Source organism: Balaenoptera physalus (assembly GCF_965194825.1).
Source record: "Balaenoptera physalus genome assembly, chromosome: 19".
NCBI lineage: Eukaryota > Metazoa > Chordata > Mammalia > Artiodactyla > Balaenopteridae > Balaenoptera > Balaenoptera physalus.
In genome coordinates this window covers 66037421-66055248 of record NC_138900.1, presented here as the reverse complement: position 1 = coordinate 66055248, position 17828 = coordinate 66037421, and the positions used below count along the sequence as shown (strand labels likewise).

The window sequence follows — 17828 nt, the reverse complement described above, 5'->3', positions numbered from 1 at the left end:
CACAGAAGGGACGTCTGTACTGGCGGCGTCCCTCGGTTTCCCCCTCCCCGATGGTGTGCTCCTGGGCGAGCTGCGTGGTCCACACCTGGGCCTCGTCCCAGCCTTCCAGCCCGTTTCCTGAGCTTGCTGACAGAGCCGTCTGCACAGCGCTCAGGCTCACATTCCAGGCAATCTTGACTGCGAGGCCGTATCTCCCGGCCCAATTTCAACAAACACAGACAGACCACCACAATCCGGCTCTCGATGTGGGGCTGGCACTGCAGCCCTTGGCGATGGGGAGCGCGAATCGCTCGTGGCCAGGGCCGCAGATGTGGGCCTTCTGAGCAGCGCCAGCTCCACCAGCAGGACGCGGCGGCCTGGGGAGCAGCGGCCAGCCAGGGGCTGCAGGCCTTGGGGCCGAGAGCAGAGCTGAGCCGTCTGGGGGCAGTGTGGCCTCTGCAAGTGCAGAGCGGGGTCCCTCCTCCCTGGCAGGGGTGAAGTCGCTCTGTCGGGGGAGCTCATCGGAATGTCGAATGTCGCAGTGCTCTCTGTGATTCCCATGGCCGTGGCCCAAAAGCAACCTCCAGGCAGATGGGAAAATCTGCCTTTTTGTATGAACATGAAAAATTCTTTGAAGACTGCTCATCTCTGTGTCCTGTTTGGAAAAGTAGGAGGCCTGAGAAAATGGAAACCACCCGTTCCGTTAGGGTATCAAGTCTGGAGTAGAGAAAGATGGAATTTGCGCCTTCCTTGGAAAGTTCACAAGAATTAAACCTGTTTAGAGAGCGTTTCCTGTGGAGAATGGCTAATGCCTGGAATATATTACCAAAGGTCTCACTTTTTGAATATTTTTATAAAGAAAATAACCTCATAGTTTGGGGAGAGTGATCGTGTGTTGTTTTTTATGGGGAGTGTACATCGTTTGTTTAACCCGGGTCCCCCCCCACCCCCCCGCCCCGACCTCAAACATGACAGACATTGCTGACTGATCCCAGAGTTCCATCCCACTGACTTTACATTTGGCCTCAGAATCCTTCTTAGCACAGTTCTCCATTTCCAATCAGTAGACTTGAGTGGAGACCCTTTTGCCATTTCTGGACTCCATGATCCCACATTCATTGTCATTTGTGAAGGAACACGTTAAACATCACAGTGTCCTCTAGTGACAAGCTGGAGCACACACCTGAAGAGTGCTACACCATTTACACAGCCTCATACCATACCACACCATGTGTCCCCATTTTACCACAAGAAAACTGATGAATAAGTCGGCCAGGGCCTGTCAGACAGTGAGTGGGTCTGGGATGGGGACCTGGGGTCCTCACCTCGCTGGTCCATGATCTTGTCACTTGAGGACACTCTCTCTAGATCATAATCCAGTTGTCTTGTAATTGTGCCAAAGGCAATGAATTTTGGTTTCAATTGTATTTTATTGGCTGTAATTTATTGTAAAATAAATTAATTGGCTTTAAGGCATTGAATTAGTTTATTGTAAAATAATGGTATTTTACTGGTTTTAATTCATTGGCTTTAATGATGGTTAAACCGTTGGTTGGAACCTCAGGTCCATGATGGAAGGATGTTTGTTGAGAGCTCCTGTCTCCCTTGTTTTCAGCTCCTCAGCACTGGCTGGCATCCTACTTCAGAGTAAAATATCAGAACTAGTGTTCTTAGGCAGGCCGTCCTCTCCCGGGCTCCACTATTAGGGCCAACCTATTCAGAAACTTGGCACGAGGATGGTTAGGATGCAGCTGAAAACCACAGAGGCTTTTGTTGTACACTAACTTTCTTTTGTGGGATTTAAAAAATTACAGAAATATTGGCAAGCTGTCTCAGTAGCTCCAGGAATCAGAGGGAATTTAGGAAAAAAGTTTATTTGTGTAATGCTTGTTCCTAGGGGTTCCCTAGATGTGGGCACATCTCCAAGCCAAGGATACGCATGGGTGAAGTGATAAATTGCATGCGTTTGAGTTTATGTAAACCAAATAAAAGTGCAGTTTTGTAGCTGTCTCTAAAATGTCCCACAGTGAAATGGTGAGAGGGCAGCTGCTGTCACTGTACCCTCCAGCCTCATCCTTCTCTTCCGGCAGAGAGAACGTGGAGGAGTAGGAAGATCCTTGGAGATGGACTCAGGCAGATCCAGGTTCAAATCCCACTCCTGCCAGGGAGCAACTGGGTGGCCTTGGGAACACTGACCTCTCTGAGCCTCAGTTTTCAAATCTGTGCAGTGGAACAATGATTTGGATTAAATGAGATGACAGCTATAAAAACGCCCAGCATAGTGTGGATTAGATCTCAATAACGCTGTTATTTAAAAAAGGGTGATGGGGTCCTACTGGAAAGGGAAATATTACGTGGAAAAGCATGTTCCCCTTCACACATGATAACCCTCCATGTGGTGCTTTGAGTTGAGAAGGTATTAAAAATCTCAGAGCACCTTGAGTTCTAGCCTCTGTTTCCACAAGAAACCAAATGCCATGAACAGCGATCACCTATTCTGTTTCCCCTTATTTCTTTCAAAGGAAAGTAGAAGTGATTCTTGTCCAAGGAGGGCCGCTATCTTCATTTGCTGTGTGTGCTTCGGGGCTGTGATTGACTGCTGTCAGCTTTATCTATAACATTTACAAAATGGGTTTATTTTGGGTGAATTACCACTTTGTTAAGAACAATAGCTATGAAGCCCAAATACATCAGGTTGGAATTGTCAAGTCTGGTCCTCAGCTCCCCAGGCAGAGCCTCAGTTTTCTTATCTGTAAAACGGGCATAAAATGCCTCCCTCAGAGTGTTGCCTTGAGGGTTAGTGCACGCTCATGGTACTTAGGGGGGTGAAGAGTCAAAGCCGATGTTAGGTCACGTTGCTCACGAGCAACCCAGCATTTCCACGAAGGGGAAAAAGGCAAGTAACATTGTGGTGAAGTTTTAACAGAACATGTAAGGAAACTTGGCTGAGTACCTCCTTGAAGAGCAAGTTCTTTTAAGACTTGATTGTCTGAGGATTCTCCCTGGAGGAGAAATTTCCAGTCTCTCTAATGCTGTCCGTGGGCTGCAACTGAGGATGAGAAAGTGGAAGCTGTTTTGAATGGACTAATGAGAGCAATAACTAACATCTGCCGAGCAGTTTCTAGAAACACTTTAATTGTATCACCTTGCTGAATCCTAACAATGACTACATGAGGTGTGACTCTAGGGACCACTCTTCTAGTGTCTCTGCTTTACTGCACTCTGGTTTTGCAGAGACACTGTCCAAACTGCATTTGTTTTGACTTGGCTGAGGATGGAGGGTAGGACTGCTATGTATGGTTGCTCAGGTTGTGCACTGTACAACCCTAAGGACCCCATTTGCATCACAGATATCATAGATATGGGGGCTTATTATGACACTTTTCATAATAAAATCTGGTAATAAAGTGATTTGCTCCAACAGAAAGTATATTATGACTATTTTCTGACAGATTGAGGAAGGGGTACCTTTTTCTAATTCACACCAGAGTTTTGTATGGGCTAGTAGTGGCACAGTTATTGGATGGCATCACTGCCTGCTTCTTCTGGAGGGAGGGAATCATATTCTAACAGGTAAAACCAGGATTCTTATATTATCTCTATTTCGGGCAGCAAAGTACCAACGATGACGTATGACCTTGTTAGCAGGCATCCACAAGAGGCAGGGAGTGTGGTGGTTAAGAGCGGGGATCAGAGCCATTAGGCCTGCCACCTAGTAGCTGTGTGTCTTTGGACAACTTGCTTAACCTCTATGTGCCTCAGTTTCCAGTTCTGTAAAGTAGTGACAATGACATTACCTGTCTCACAGGGCTGTGGTGAGTCTTAAATGAATTTATATATTTAAGCATGTAGAAAAGCCCCTAGCCTGCAGTAAGTGTTAGCTGGTTTTATTAAAGTGGCAGAAGGCCTTCCTCATAGAAGGTTGGTCTCGAGAATATGAGCTGACCCCCGTTTTCACTCAGCTGCATTTTCATGGAGGGGGTGGGTTTACAATTGGGACAACCTTCAGGAAGGAGACCAAGATATTTTAGCTTGTGCCCCTTGTTCAAAGGAATGATTCAGTGCAATTCAGGCCCTGCCATCACTGCCTAACAACATTGACCGCACATTTTTACCGCCTAGATCTTGCTGTAATTTTGTAGATGGAATTTTGTAAAGGGTTTTATATATTTTATCATGATCACTAAGTTTGCAGTATTTAAAAATAGATGTGCAAAAGATACACAGTGCAGGCTATAAAACACCCTCAAATGGCATTAAAATGGGAATGAATCCATTCGTTTGGGTTTCAGCTGAGTTTATCTTGTGTTTCATTTTTTTAACATCCAAAGAGCTGTAGAAATAGGTTATTGAGCAGGAACTTGGCCAGGCCAGGGCTCTATACCATGTGGGCACTTGTGAGCGCTGGCAGAGCCTTCGGAATTTGATCCTGATTGAAATGTAGTCATTTTCCCACCTGCAAAAACAGTTTTCTCCAGCTAACCTGGGGGTGCAGAGAGGGTTTATTCACTCCCACCCTCCCCAGCATCGATCTTTCACTTTCCATTAGGCTCAATGCCCTCATATCAATGCTTATATGATGGAACCCTTGGAGAATATTCAGTATGTTTGTTTGTGTTTCTAAACTTAAAAAAATGTTTGCCCTCGTGTTTCCTATCAGTCTGATGAATGAGTCATGTGAAATTGAACTCAACCTCTCTGGGGTCTTGCAGAACCCCCAGGACCTAGTAGATCTTAACAAACTCTGTGAAATGTGTGGATGAATATATTTTGGCCCCTGCATGAAGAGGATGGACTTCAAGGTGGCAGGTCATAGACATTTGGTGGAGAGCTCAGAATGACAGGCATGAGCCAGGACCTAAAGAGGCAGGACGGAATACATGGACATGGGCCAGCCCTGGCATCAAACCCATGACTTCCCAGCTGTGGGACAGGGGCCAGGTCTCATAACCTCTCTGAACCTTAGGTTTCTCATCTACAAAATGGGAACAATGTTTTTACGTATGCCTCTGAGGGTTTTCATAAGAGTGAAACGAGCAGATGCAGATGGAATGTGTAGGATTAAATGCGTATGGTCAGTGCTCATTATGTGTTAGTTGTTGATGATAATGATGATGGTGATGACGATAATGTAGTGATGATGATGATAGTGGTGATGGTAATGATTTGATGATGGTGGTGGTGATAGTGATGATGGTGATGGTGGTGATGATGATTTTGATGATGGTGATCATGATGATGTATCTTTGTATTTTTATCTCTCATTTAAAAAATTATTCTCAAAATTCATAAAGCTATTCTCCTATATTGTCTTCCAAATGTTTTAATATTTTGCTTTTCATCTTTAGCATTTAGTGCATCTGGAGTTTATTTTTGTCTATGAGGTGAGATAGGGATTTAATTTTTGTTATAGGAATTCCTATATTGACACATCTCCAAGAAGTTGTTTAGTTCTTTTTCATTGGTCAGAATGAGCTTAAGAGTTTTAGATCTCTTTCCATCCTCTGGGAGATGAACTTGGCAGCAAGGTGATTTAGGATTTTACTGTTTCTTTTTAAGCTAAGGGAATCTTTTCACAGATATGTCATTATTCAAGTCCGCCACTAGATTATTCATCCATCCGCCCATTTATCCATCCTTCCATCCATCCATCCCAAACTGCTTGTGAGTTGGTATGTTCCTTCAGTCTGAATATTCATGTCCTTGTTTGATTTTGGAAAAACTTTAGGTGTTATTTCATCTAAAAGTGCTTTTCTCTCATTCTCTATTTTCTTCTTAAGGAATATTATGAAATATTTGTTGGAGCTTTTCATTCTGTCTTCCATGTCTCTTAACTCCTCTTAATATTTTCCACCTCTTAATTTCTGTATGTTGCATTCTATGTGATCTTTTAGCTCTATCTTCTAATTAACTGATTTTCTTTTTCACTGGGTCTAATCTATTGTACTAGGCCAGTAGAACAGGGATGGTCACATGTAGGACAGTGATATGATGTATAAATGGAAAACTTCAGTGCAAACAAGAGCTTGAAGCCAGACATGACTAGGAAAAAGAAGGAAGCCATGCCCACTTCCCAGAGTCCTGGAGAGATAGGTTGGACATTGGTCCCTGCCACACATGTCATGGGAGCTGAGCCAGTGTCATTTGAGCTGGCATCTTGTTACCCTGGTATTTTCCAGAATTGTATGATGTTTGACTTAATGTTAATATCCTGATGTTTGTTTTCATTTATGGCTCTTTGGGATTTTCATGGGAAATTTAAAAAAATGGTGGTTTAGAACCTTTCTGTGTTTGAGTAGTGGGTTGTCCTTGGAGAGCATGTTGACAAAAGCACCTGCCTTGGATTTCAAATTGGAACATCAACTTCAGAGATGTTTTGGGACGGAGGATTCCTGTTCAATACCCATTAAACTTGTGCCCCAGTACAAAGGGATAGGACTTCCCTTGGGCTATGCTGTGTGACTTGTCTGAGTAACTCTCCTTCTCTGAGCCTCAGTTTCCTCATCTGTAGAGGGGGGAGACTAATTGAGCTTTGCCTGCCTTCCAGGAGTATACTGGGTGTCACATGACCTATAGATATAAATGTGCTTTGCAAACCGTAAAGTGTTTTGGATGCTTGTGAATCATGGGTAGGTGAGCTCTGGGGGAAACTTCTCTCCATCAGATGCTTGTGTTTGGTGCTGGCTTTTAATCCCAAATGACCAAGGGAGGGGAGCCTTGAATGGCAGTGCCATTCGAAACTCCTTTAAGAGGTCTATGCACTAAATTACAGGTTAGTTCTTATTATGCAACGGCTGTGATGAGCCCTATTTCTTTCTGGGCCCATCACTCACCACATAGACGGGACTGAGTGATCGTGTGCAGATCTTGAACTGAGTGACATTACGTTGGGGGTGTGTGAGAAAGACGCCTTACAAGTTACAGACTCTAATTCTTCATTTCCATGATGAATAATAGTAATGATAATAGCTTCCATTTGCTGAGTGCCACTGATGTACTCATCACTTTATGTATATTAACCGCAAAGTAGGTGCTATTATTCCTGTTTTACAGATGAGGGTCTTGTGGCTTGGAAGTGTCAATGAGAAGGGACTTTCTCTAGGTTGTAAAGTTTGGAAGTGGCAGAACTGGGAGTGGGATCCATGCTCTCTGACCCCAAAGTCCATGTTCCCTTCAGGACACCATGCTGGTTTAGATCTGGCTTTTGTTTTTAGCCAGCCAACCAATCGACTAATCAACCAATTGATGAACAACCACCACCCAACCAATAACAACCACCTTAATAAACAGTCCGTCAACTAACCATCCATCCCTCCTTATAACCAACCAACCAACCTGTTGTTAACAACCATTTACCCAACCAATAACAACCAACCAATAATTAATCAATTAACCATCCATCCATCCAACCAACCAACCAACCAACCAGTGAACAACCACCCACTCAACCAATGACAACCAACCAGTAATGAGTCAACCAGCCACCAACCAACCAACAGCGTGTGTTGCTGTCAGTCCTCTGGTCATCAGTGAACTTTGGGGTGGAGAGAACATATTGCCCCATTCTTAGGGAACTGCCAGTCTGTGGGAGATTGAGGACCACTGTCCTGCTCATCACACCACCACCAATTGTTGGTTCAGCATCTGCCTCCTCAGCTGGCTTAGAACTTCTGTAGGGTGGGGGTGGTGCCTTGGTTGTACTTGCATCCCTAGAGCCCAGAACAGGAGCAGCACGTCGCTGGCTGGGATGGAGCTGGTGGGGGCTCAGTAAATATCACACACACACACCGTGGGACAATTCAGAACACTGTGGAATGAATGAAGGAGCCCGGTTAGAAGTGGCTCAGGGGGTCAGATCCGTCCCAGAGGGCTGTGTAAAGGAAAGGTCAGACGAGCCTCTGGTCTGGAGAGTTACCTCTCGGGTGTAAGCAGAACAAACACTTCCATGGAAGCTGCCTTGAGCTGAGCACTCACTGGGCTCCATTCTGGACGGGGAGCATGACGTGGCGGGAAGAGCCTTGGATTGGGGTCAGGGGTCTGAGCCCAGCTGAGCCACTAACACCTTGGGTGGCCTTGGACCGCTGGCCTCAGTCCCCCCTCCACCCCCGCTCCCTCATTTTATGTACGAGGCCACCGAGGCCTCAAGACCTGAGTTCGCCCCTCTCCAAGGCCCCTTCTAGCTGTGGCATTTCCAGTCTTTTCTGGCTCCTCATTAACAGAATATTTTCATTTTCCAATCTGCATTCCAGCTTCCTCCCGCGAGCCTCGACCCCTCTAGCAGGGGAGCGGGCACCGTGTGAAATTCTCTGAATTGCACATGGGGGAACCTTGCCCCATCTCCAACTGAAGGGGCCAGAGGCTAATTGGCAGGCCTGGCCGCATCCTGTATCAGCCCCACGGACGTACACGCGGGCCTGGGAGCCGGGCGCTGCCGGGAAATGCGCGCTCCTTCTCTCTATCTGTTACAGGCCCCGCGGTTCACCGTCTGCTCGGAAATTGGGTAAGTGTTTTCTTACCCAAACTTGAGTAACCGCCGTTGAAATGTATGGTTGGAAAGTCTTGGCTCTCAGAACAGACCACACAGTGACTCGCCCAGTGAAACTCAATGCCCTGGGCTTATTTGGTTTTACCTATGACACCGCTACAGGAAGAAATGGGTTTGGAGGGGATGAATATCTTTCCATCCATTTCTGAAAGGTTTTATTAATTGGAGGAAGGCGGAGGGGTGTTGGTGTAGCTCTGCTTTTAGCCTGGACCTGGCCTCTGGTGCAGGGGCAGGAAGAAGGCCCGAGAGACAGGGAAGGAGCATCCCTGGGGCCTCTTGGCCTTGGAGGCTGGTGGCGGCTGCCTGATGCATGTGTCCAGTGGGAGCTGGAATCAGCGAGGGTTCCAGCCGGGCCCACCGTGTCTTGTGCCACATTCTGGCAGGCTTCTCGTCAGCCAGCGCGGGCCCCATTTTTAATCAGCCTCTTTTTCCCGCACAAGCCAAGAAAAAGCTGTAAAGTCAAAAGAACGCTGGCATCTGTTCCCGGCCTCAGAACAGAGCAGATATTGTCCTGGCCTTCCAGTCCTCTGCGGCCCTCATTCTTGTCGACCACACAAATGGTTCCAATCAGTTTCCAGAGGCTCTCTGTGGTGTTTTAGGATGTTTGCTTGCTGCGTTCTAGGGTCAGTGACCCTCCAACCTGGAAAGTCACCTTCCCACCCACCCTTCCTGCTGACACAAAACGGAAGATCAGGTGTGAGTTGGACGTGTGTGTGTGTATGTGTGTGTGTGTGTGTGTGTGTGCACGCCCAAGGAGACACCCAGGAGAGGCTGTGGAGCCTCTGGATTATTCGTGGAATGTCCATGTGTATGCTTCTCTCCTTGGAATGCAGGAAACACAGGGCCTGCAAGACCCATCTCAGCTCTCAGGTGACCCTTACTTGTTGATGGGGCCACGCCCACCTTTCCTCCTTGTCCCCGGGGGCTCAACCTTTCCTGTCTGAACCCTTTTTGGGGCTGACAATCGCTGTGTCACTCACCCTCTGCAGAGGACACAGGGCCTCACAGCTGTCGGGGAAGTGGGACGTTTGCCTCCTTTATCAGAGAGCATCAAATCTAGAAGCTTTTTATGCCAGGCTTCCACGGAGCAGATTAGCAAGGTAGAAGGGATGAGCGTCTCCTCGCTGCCAAACAAAGTTGGATTTGTTGATAGAGTGGCAACCTGGACTTGGAAATGAAGTCCTGCAACAGAGGACTGGCCTCCCTGCCCCCGCACGGCAGAAAGAGCCGTCTGTGCAAGAACACAGTCCTTCTCAGTGCCCCTTTCCAGATATGAGACTTAAAGTCTGATCTGTTTCTTTCCAGCGATGGAAATGAATCTGGAGGACCCCTCGTGGTGGGACAGGCATAGTTGCGACTTGCTGAAGGCCGACTGGCTGCCAGGCACTGTGTTAAAGATCCCGTGTTAATGTCTTTTCCTAGTGTTGAAGGCACTTCCTTTTCTGTTGGGGAAAGGAACTGTAAACCCTGATTTCCCACAGTGTATTCAGCCAGGAGAGGGTAACTGGAGGGTCACAGAGGCTCTGGTTCCCTTCCCCTTCCTCCCTCATCCCATCTCCATCGTCAGCCCGGCTGCTCTGTCTCAGAGAACTGACGCTCTCCGATGTATTTGGAGGTGTCAAGCAAATGCGCCCATGACCCCCAACATTGAGACTGTGTGAGGGGAGAAAGGTCAGAATTCTTCTTCTTCTTCTTCTTCTTTTTTTTTTTTTTATCTTTGGCTGCGTTGGGTCTTCGTTGCTGTGCGGGCATTCTCTAGTTGCGGCGAGCGGGGGCCAGTCTTCGATGCGGTGTGTGGGCGTCTCACTGCAGTGGCTTCTCTTGTTGCAGAGCATGGGCTCTAGGTGTGTGGGCTTCAGCAGTTGTGGCATGCGGCCTCAGTAGTTGTGGTGCACAAGCTTAGTTGCCTGTGGAATCCTCCTGGACCAGGGCTCGAACCTGTGTCCCCTGCATTGGCAGGCGGTCTCTTAACAACTGTGCCACCAGGGAAGCCCCAGAATTCTTCACTGCATCTGTCACAGGTGGGCCTCTGGAACTAGATACTGAGACAGGTTGGGTATAAGACTTTTTTGGGGACTTAATACTTTTGAAAGGAAGGCAGAGGAAGCAGGACTGGGTAGAGGAAGAAGCTGAACTTCGATGTGGCCTGGTAGAGCCTGGGCCAGTCTGATGGGGCACTTGGAGTGAGGACTGTGGTCAGAGTGTCTGTCGGCTTCAATGCCCAGCCCTTATACCCATGCCTCCGGGAGGCTGGCTTGGCTGGGCAGCTCTCTGCAGCTGGGACAGACCTGAACGGACTGACAGCTAGCTGACCACACTCCCTACCACTGGGGACCGGAACACAGTTTTATTCTAGACCAGCACTTCCTAATTGTGCCCTAGGACCCTGGGAGTTCTGTGAAGGTGAGAAAGAAGGGCCTGTGAGTGGTTTCAAAATTCAAAACATGTGTCTTTATAACTGAAATGAAACCACAGCCAAAAGTTGTCTTTGCCTTCGTCAGACTTGATGAGCAGATGCCGGCAGCGTTGGGCTGCACAACTGCAGACGTGTTGTGGGTGGGGCTTGGGGCCAGTCACTCACTCACCACTTACCCACTCTCCCTGGACCAGACTCTAGTCAGGCGCCTCTGAGCACTTTTTCAACGAGGCCTCATCCTTGGGCATGTCCTCCAGAGCCCAATTTCAGCAAGAAGCCTGCTAAGTCGGTTTAGCCAGAATCGCCCACCTTTGATTTCTGACCACCCGAGCTCCTCATCCCCACCCTCCCTGGTGATGTCTGACCCCCTGGGCTGCCTTCAGCAAGAATCCTGTTGGGTCTGGTTAGCCAGAGTCTCCCTCATCCATCCCTGATGCTTCCTACTATTAATGTTCCATCTGTTGACACTGGCTATAAATTCTCACTGTTCATTGTTGAATTCAGAGTTGAACCCAATCTCTCTTTCTTTCCTCCTGCAAAATCTCATCGCAGTGGTCCCTACACTTATTGCAACAGTCTTGAATAAAGGCTGCCTCACCATTTTAACAAGGGTCATGAGTGGTTTTTCTCTTTAACATCATCATCACCACCTTTCTCACTATCACTGTCATCATCCTCATCATCATGGGAGGATGGATTAGACACCTTCTCTGTACCGAGGTAGAACTATGTCCCGGAGGGCTGAAGTCACAGCTCACTTTGACAAAGACCTATCTGAGAGCACTGTCAACAGCTGGTTATTCCCTGTTCCCTGAAAGGCCTCGAGTAGCAGGGCAGATAACAGAAATGATTGGCATTTGGGGATGTAAGGAAATATGGCGTGGTGAGCTACGATGAACTGCCTGAAGATAATGAAGTCCAAAGTTTTACCAAGCAAAGTGATGGCCAGCAAAACCCACGTGAGGGGTGAATCCAGCCCAAAGGTCCCTAGTTTGCACCCACTGGCCTGGAGGGTTGTTTTCTTCAGATTCAGTGAGTTTCCCAAGCCTGGCCGAAGAGACACAGATAGCCGTTTGTCGGGGATGGGAGGCCACGGGCTGTAGTGGGAAGGTGGTGGTTTCGGAGTCAGAAGGTTTGGTTGTGAGTCCCAGACCGCAGCGCTGGCCACGTCGGTCGGTCAGTGTCTCTGAGAAACGGCAGCCGAGTTTGTCCGCGCCTCGCCTCACTCAGCTGCCGACAGCAGAGGAGGGCGCTTGGCTCTGTGCCCAGCTCTCAGGGGAGGTTCACTGTGACCCTACCTGGCTTAGGGGGTTAGTGGCTAAGACAGTGGAGGTCTCTGCACTCCTCCTCCTCCTCCTTGTACACCACATGCACTCACACACTCATTCACTCTCCCCCACACACACCACTTTCAATCCTGCAGCTCCTGTCGCCTGCCTAATCCCAGAAACACCCCGTAGACCATCTTTACATGCATTCCTGGGAGATCATTTCCTTCTTCTCCAGAAGATGCGTCATGATATCAGTTAAGAAGAATGAACTCAACCCAGCGGCTCTCTGGGGCTAAACTCTGACCCAGGGTCTGCTGCCTCTGGGCTTTCTGAGTAAGCAGGCCCACCCCAGCATACCTTGCCTCAGGCCACCCAGTCTTTCCCTCCCCTGCAGGAAGCCTGTGGGTGGGCTCCCTCCCATCGGGCTGCCAGAATGGGGAGGCTCCTCCCCAAGATTTTAACCCTTTCTTGTAATGGAAGGGCCAGGGAGGCAGTGTCTTCTCTCGTCCACAGCTGCGGTGGACCCCAGCCTCTCTCCTGGAGGCGGGTAAGAGGCCAGCTTCCCCAGATCTGCAGGAAATGGTCCACTTGCTTGGTGCATGCAAGCCCTCAGTAGATGCCAGCTGAATAGATGCTTCCCCGAAGGCGCAGGCTGTCCACGCCGGGACCTCCCAGTGCCCTGGGCATGCAGTGGCTATCTGCTGATGTTGCCCACTCTGCACCCATCTCCCCTTTGTTCCCCTTCAAGGAATCACCTTCCCTCCACCCCTGGTCCACTTGACTGCAGGAGCATAGGACCTGGGCTCAGCAGTGAGAACACCCTTTCTACCCTTTCTGACCACAGTGACTGATTCGGAGATGTCGTATGACCCAAATGTATCTAATGAGGGCCCTCCAGGAGTCTTCTGCTGGAACACTGCAAAGGAGACGCTCCCTTTGCCCTGGGATTGTCAAGCTGTGGTGATTTGGACGTGAGGCTGCCTGAAGCTCCTTGCCATCCCTGTGGGAGAACCTACCCAAAATGAAACCCGGAGCAGAGGAAAACAGCAGAGGGGAGGAGGGAGACCAGGACCTGGGGGCACTGTGTGAGCCTCCTGGTCCATATTAACTGCAGCACAGACTCTCTAGTTAGGAGAAGCAAGTAATCCCCTGATTGGCATGAGCCAGCTTGAGATGGGCCTCAAGTCTTAATTAATACAGGTCACAGGTTGAGGGGTGCTTAAAAATCTACTTAAAATTGCTTACAAGTCATTTAAAACCAGACGTTCATAATGATAGCAACAACAATCACAATAGATGGCATTCACTGCAGGCTTTATTGTATGCCAGAAATTATACAAAGGATTTTAAATATTTTTCCTGAGTAAATCACTAAAACTATTCTGTGCTGTGCACACTATTCCTATCTCTATCATCACCATCACCACCGACATTATCATCATCATCATCGTCATCACTATCATCCTCATAATCAGCATCTTCATCACCATCCCCACGCCCGTCATCACCATCATCATCTCCAAGATCAAGCTTTGCATACTCCCAGAAAGAAGCATGCATTCTATTTAAACCCTCTGCTCCTTTGCTCTGACAGCCTTTTTAGACTGATGACCTCTTTTCATGTGGGAGATGGTAGAGGGAGTGGGTCCAGACTGGGTCTCTAGGATTAGGCTGCCTGGGTTCGCCTGTTAGGTATCAGCCGTGTCTCCTGGGCAGGTGGTTTAGCTTCCCCAGGTCTTGATGAGCTTGTCTGTGCGATGGGAATGATAACAGGATTCTACTCCGAGTGTAGATGTTGACTTTCACATTTTCGAATCTGTTGTGCACAGCTGTGCCTTTCCCTATTTCTCTATAATCAAACTTCTCTCTTGAGATCCCGTTCCACTGAGTGCTGGAAGATCCAATGTGCCGGTTCCAAGGAACTCGGTCACACCGAGTTTAAGACCTCTCATGTTGGAGAGTCAGTTTCCTCTGCATCCCTTCTCTTCTCTTTCCCAAGGGGATCTAAGTTCATGCCAGGGCTTATGTGTCCTTTTAGCATAAGGGGTGGGCACCTGGTCCGTGTGTCATTCTCTGTCCTTGTTGGCTTTTCCTAAATGTAACTGCTGAGGGATTTTGAAAATTGAGGTGACGTTCACATTACACAAAATTAACCATCTTAAAGTGTTAAATTCAGTGGAATTTTGTACATTCAACGTTGTACAGTCATCACCTCTATCTAGTTCTGAAACGCTTTTGTCACCCCAAAAGGAGACCCAGTACCTTTAAAGAGTCACTCCCTGTTTCCTCCTCTCCTCAGGCTCTGGCGATCACTAGTTTGCTTTCTATGTCTGTGGATTTACCTCTTCTGGACAGTTCATATAATGGAATCATGCTGCTGTTTGTGATGGGCTTCTGTCAGCATAATGTTTTCGAGGCTAATCCACATCGTAGCATGTGTCAGTACTTCATTCCTTTTTATGACTGATTACTATTCTATTGTGTGGATAAATCACATTTTATGTATCCATTCTTCTAATGGACATTTGGGCTGTTGCCACCTTCTAGCTACTGTGAATAATGCTGCCATGAACATTTGTGTACAACTTCTTGTTTCAATTCTTTTTGGGTATATACCTAGGAGTGAATTACTGGTTATGTGGTATTTCTATGTTTAACTTTCTGAGGGACTGCCAAACTGTTTTCCACAGTGACTGAGTCATTTTACATCCCCACCAGTAATGTATAAAGGTTCCTATTTCTCCACATCTGCTGAGGTTCTTTTCCATGTTCTGTTCTGTAACCATTTAAAATCCACATATCTGTGCTCAGCTGATTTCCTTAAGCCTTACTGGGTGCATGGGCTCCTCGGGCTGCTAAGTACAGTTGTATAGGTTGTACACTGCACAATCCAAGGCACCACTCACGTAATAGTCATTGTAGATTTGTATATTTATTGTGTCAGTTTTGCAGAAAGTGGCAGCAAAGTATCTTGGGGAAGGGATATCTTTTTCAAATTTGCACAGGGGTGCCATCTGGGGCTACCATCTTAAAGTGTTAAATTCAGTGGAATTTTGTACATTCAACGTTGTACAGTCATCACCTCTATCTAGTTCTGAAATGCTTTTGTCACCCCAAAAGGAGACCCAGTACCTTTAAAGAGTCACTCCCTGTTTCCTCCTAGACCCTCTAGATCTCCAGCCCCAGTGCCCTTTCCCCCCCTCCTACAGCAGCTGGCCTGGAGCCTGTACCTCTAGCCACCACTCCATCTTGCTGTCCTGGTACCCCCATGCCAATGACTATCATAGCACATACCCCCACTCCCTCCCCCTTTTCCCCTAGCACTTGGTTCATAGCTCTGATTAAAATTTCAGGAAAGGATTTTCATCCCCACGGATTTTGCTTAGAGAAGACATGCTTTTAAAACCTCGTTAGCCTCTCTCTAATTCCCCTCAGTCAGCAAGGGGAGACCACGCATCCCTGGGGAACTAGCACATTCTCGGAGGTGATCTAATTTGACTGTCTCAGCAACCTTGCAAGCAGGAAAGGATTTCTGTACCCACTTTGCAAACTAGAAAATGAGGCTCAAAAAGTGAAATGGCTTGCTCAAAGCCTCCCAGCGAGGAATACTGATCACAAATAATGTTTATTGAGTGCCTACCATGGGCTAATGCTGTTGTAAGGATTGGTGTTCACGTATCTATTTATGTAGTGAGCATTATCCCCATTTCACTGATGAGGAAATTTGAGGCACTGTGAGGGTGGGTGATGCCCCTGGGGTCTGACTGCTACAAAGTGCAGACCCTTCTCTCCTAACTTAAATGTCAGCCGATGGATCACTCTTGGGAGGGTGGGGTGTTGAGACACCATGGAGAAGTTCAGTTTTATTTTAGGTGCTAAGCTTAGCATCCAAATGTAATTTAAATTCCAGTGTGGAGCCCTCGGCTGGGTTCCTGCTTTGAAAGAACGTTGAAAGTCGATTCCTGAATGTTTGGTGAACATAACTGACACAGAGGGAAAGATGCATCTGGTCTGGCTAATAAACTGGGACTCTAACTGGTTCTGAATTTTGTGGCAATATTATGTATTTTTATTTCCTAGCAAAATTGTACTCTGGCAAGCTGGCGAAATGCAGCATTCCGAATCTTATGATTTGAGGCTTTTTACACCGGACTCCTGCTCTTGGTTTCCTAGGGAGCATGTGAGTGGGTGTCTCAGAGGTCTACTTAGTGAGACCCACCAACTCTGAGGTGCAGAGTACTTGCTTGCCCAGGCTCCCCTGATCCTGAAGCGACCCTGGAAATTGGAGAATCATCACTCATCCAGCCAAAATGCAGTGTGCGTGTGCTGTGTATTGGGTCCTGGTGTATAGAGTGGAGGTGAGATGACCAGGATTCTGCTTTCCTGGTGCTTGCATTCTCGTCTGGAAGAGAACGACGGCCTAGAGAGGACAGAGACGATCCAAGTAGTGACAAATGCCTGGTGGAATTCAACAGGACACTGTGATGCAAAGTGACTGGGGTAGGAGTTTACTTTGGATGGGAAGGTGCCTCTGAGGAGGTGGCATTTTGCAAGAAAACTTCTGGGACAGGAAGGAAACAGCTGTGAGAGCCTGAGAAGAGCATCCACAGAAAGAGGGAACAGAATGTGTGAAGCACTATGACGTGGGAAAGAGCTTGTCCTGTTATCCCCATTTTACAGATGAGGACACTGAGACTCAGAGAGGTGAGGCAGTGAGGTCCAGGCTTGGACTTAGGTTTTCTGTTTCCAAATCCAGGGCATTCTATTTGACCTCAGGCTGCCTTGCTGTTGGTCTGAACCGCAAGTTCTGTGGTCCAGATGCAGCCCTGCTGAAGGCTTTAACCTTCATGGGGTTCAGTCTGAGGGTTACAGACCACTCCTCAAAGGGCACTGAGGAAGGGGGAGGGGTTATTTGGTCAGAACTGGCATCCTTTCTCATAGACAGGGGCCTAAAACTACTGAGGGTGTTTGTACATTAAGGTTTTTCATCTCATTGCGTGAAATTGTGTTGTCCCCTGGGCCCTGGGGACACTCTTCCAATCAGGGTGAAGACAGCAGTTTTTTCCAACTCAACATCCCTTTCTTTTCCCGGCCACTCAAGCGAAGGCACCGCCCAAGGGTTGTTTAGACAAACACGGGGATGGAACTTCTGGCTCTGACAGTGATGGGGAGGGGCCAGGAATACAGATGTCCTGCAGTGCATGTGGTCAGTCTGTACATCGAGACCCATCTCACCACCGTGGCGGGCTGAGGACAAGTGATGTGTGGGGATTTACCCCAAAGTCTGCCTTTGAAGCACGTTTGCTGGAGACTTGGAGTCTCGGAGCCGCCTTGGGATTAACAGTGCCCTGGCTGAGAACTCACAATCGCAGGAGGGAGCGAAGCCCTGAGACCTCTGGTCAGGCTCAAATTTCCTGTTTCTGGTAGAACTTCCCCCTCACCGGGTTTGCTTGGGTTTCTCCTCCATGCCGTTAAGATTCCTTGGGCTGTATAATTATTACCTCATTCTAGGTTCAGGACTAAATGGGCTGAGTGGGAGAATCATGGTTATGCGATTTCCAACAAATGTGAATTTTCTCCATTTCGCACGGGGAGGATCTGTCCCCCTTCCCTGCAC

At 47.9% G+C, this 17828-nt stretch overlaps 1 protein-coding gene across 14 annotated transcripts in view; it reads left to right on the top strand.

The window, feature by feature from the left end:
- LOC309648402 (uncharacterized protein C16orf95 homolog) overlaps positions 1-17828 on the top strand; it is a 487317-nt gene that overhangs the window by 66977 nt on the left and 402512 nt on the right. The window lies entirely within an intron of this gene.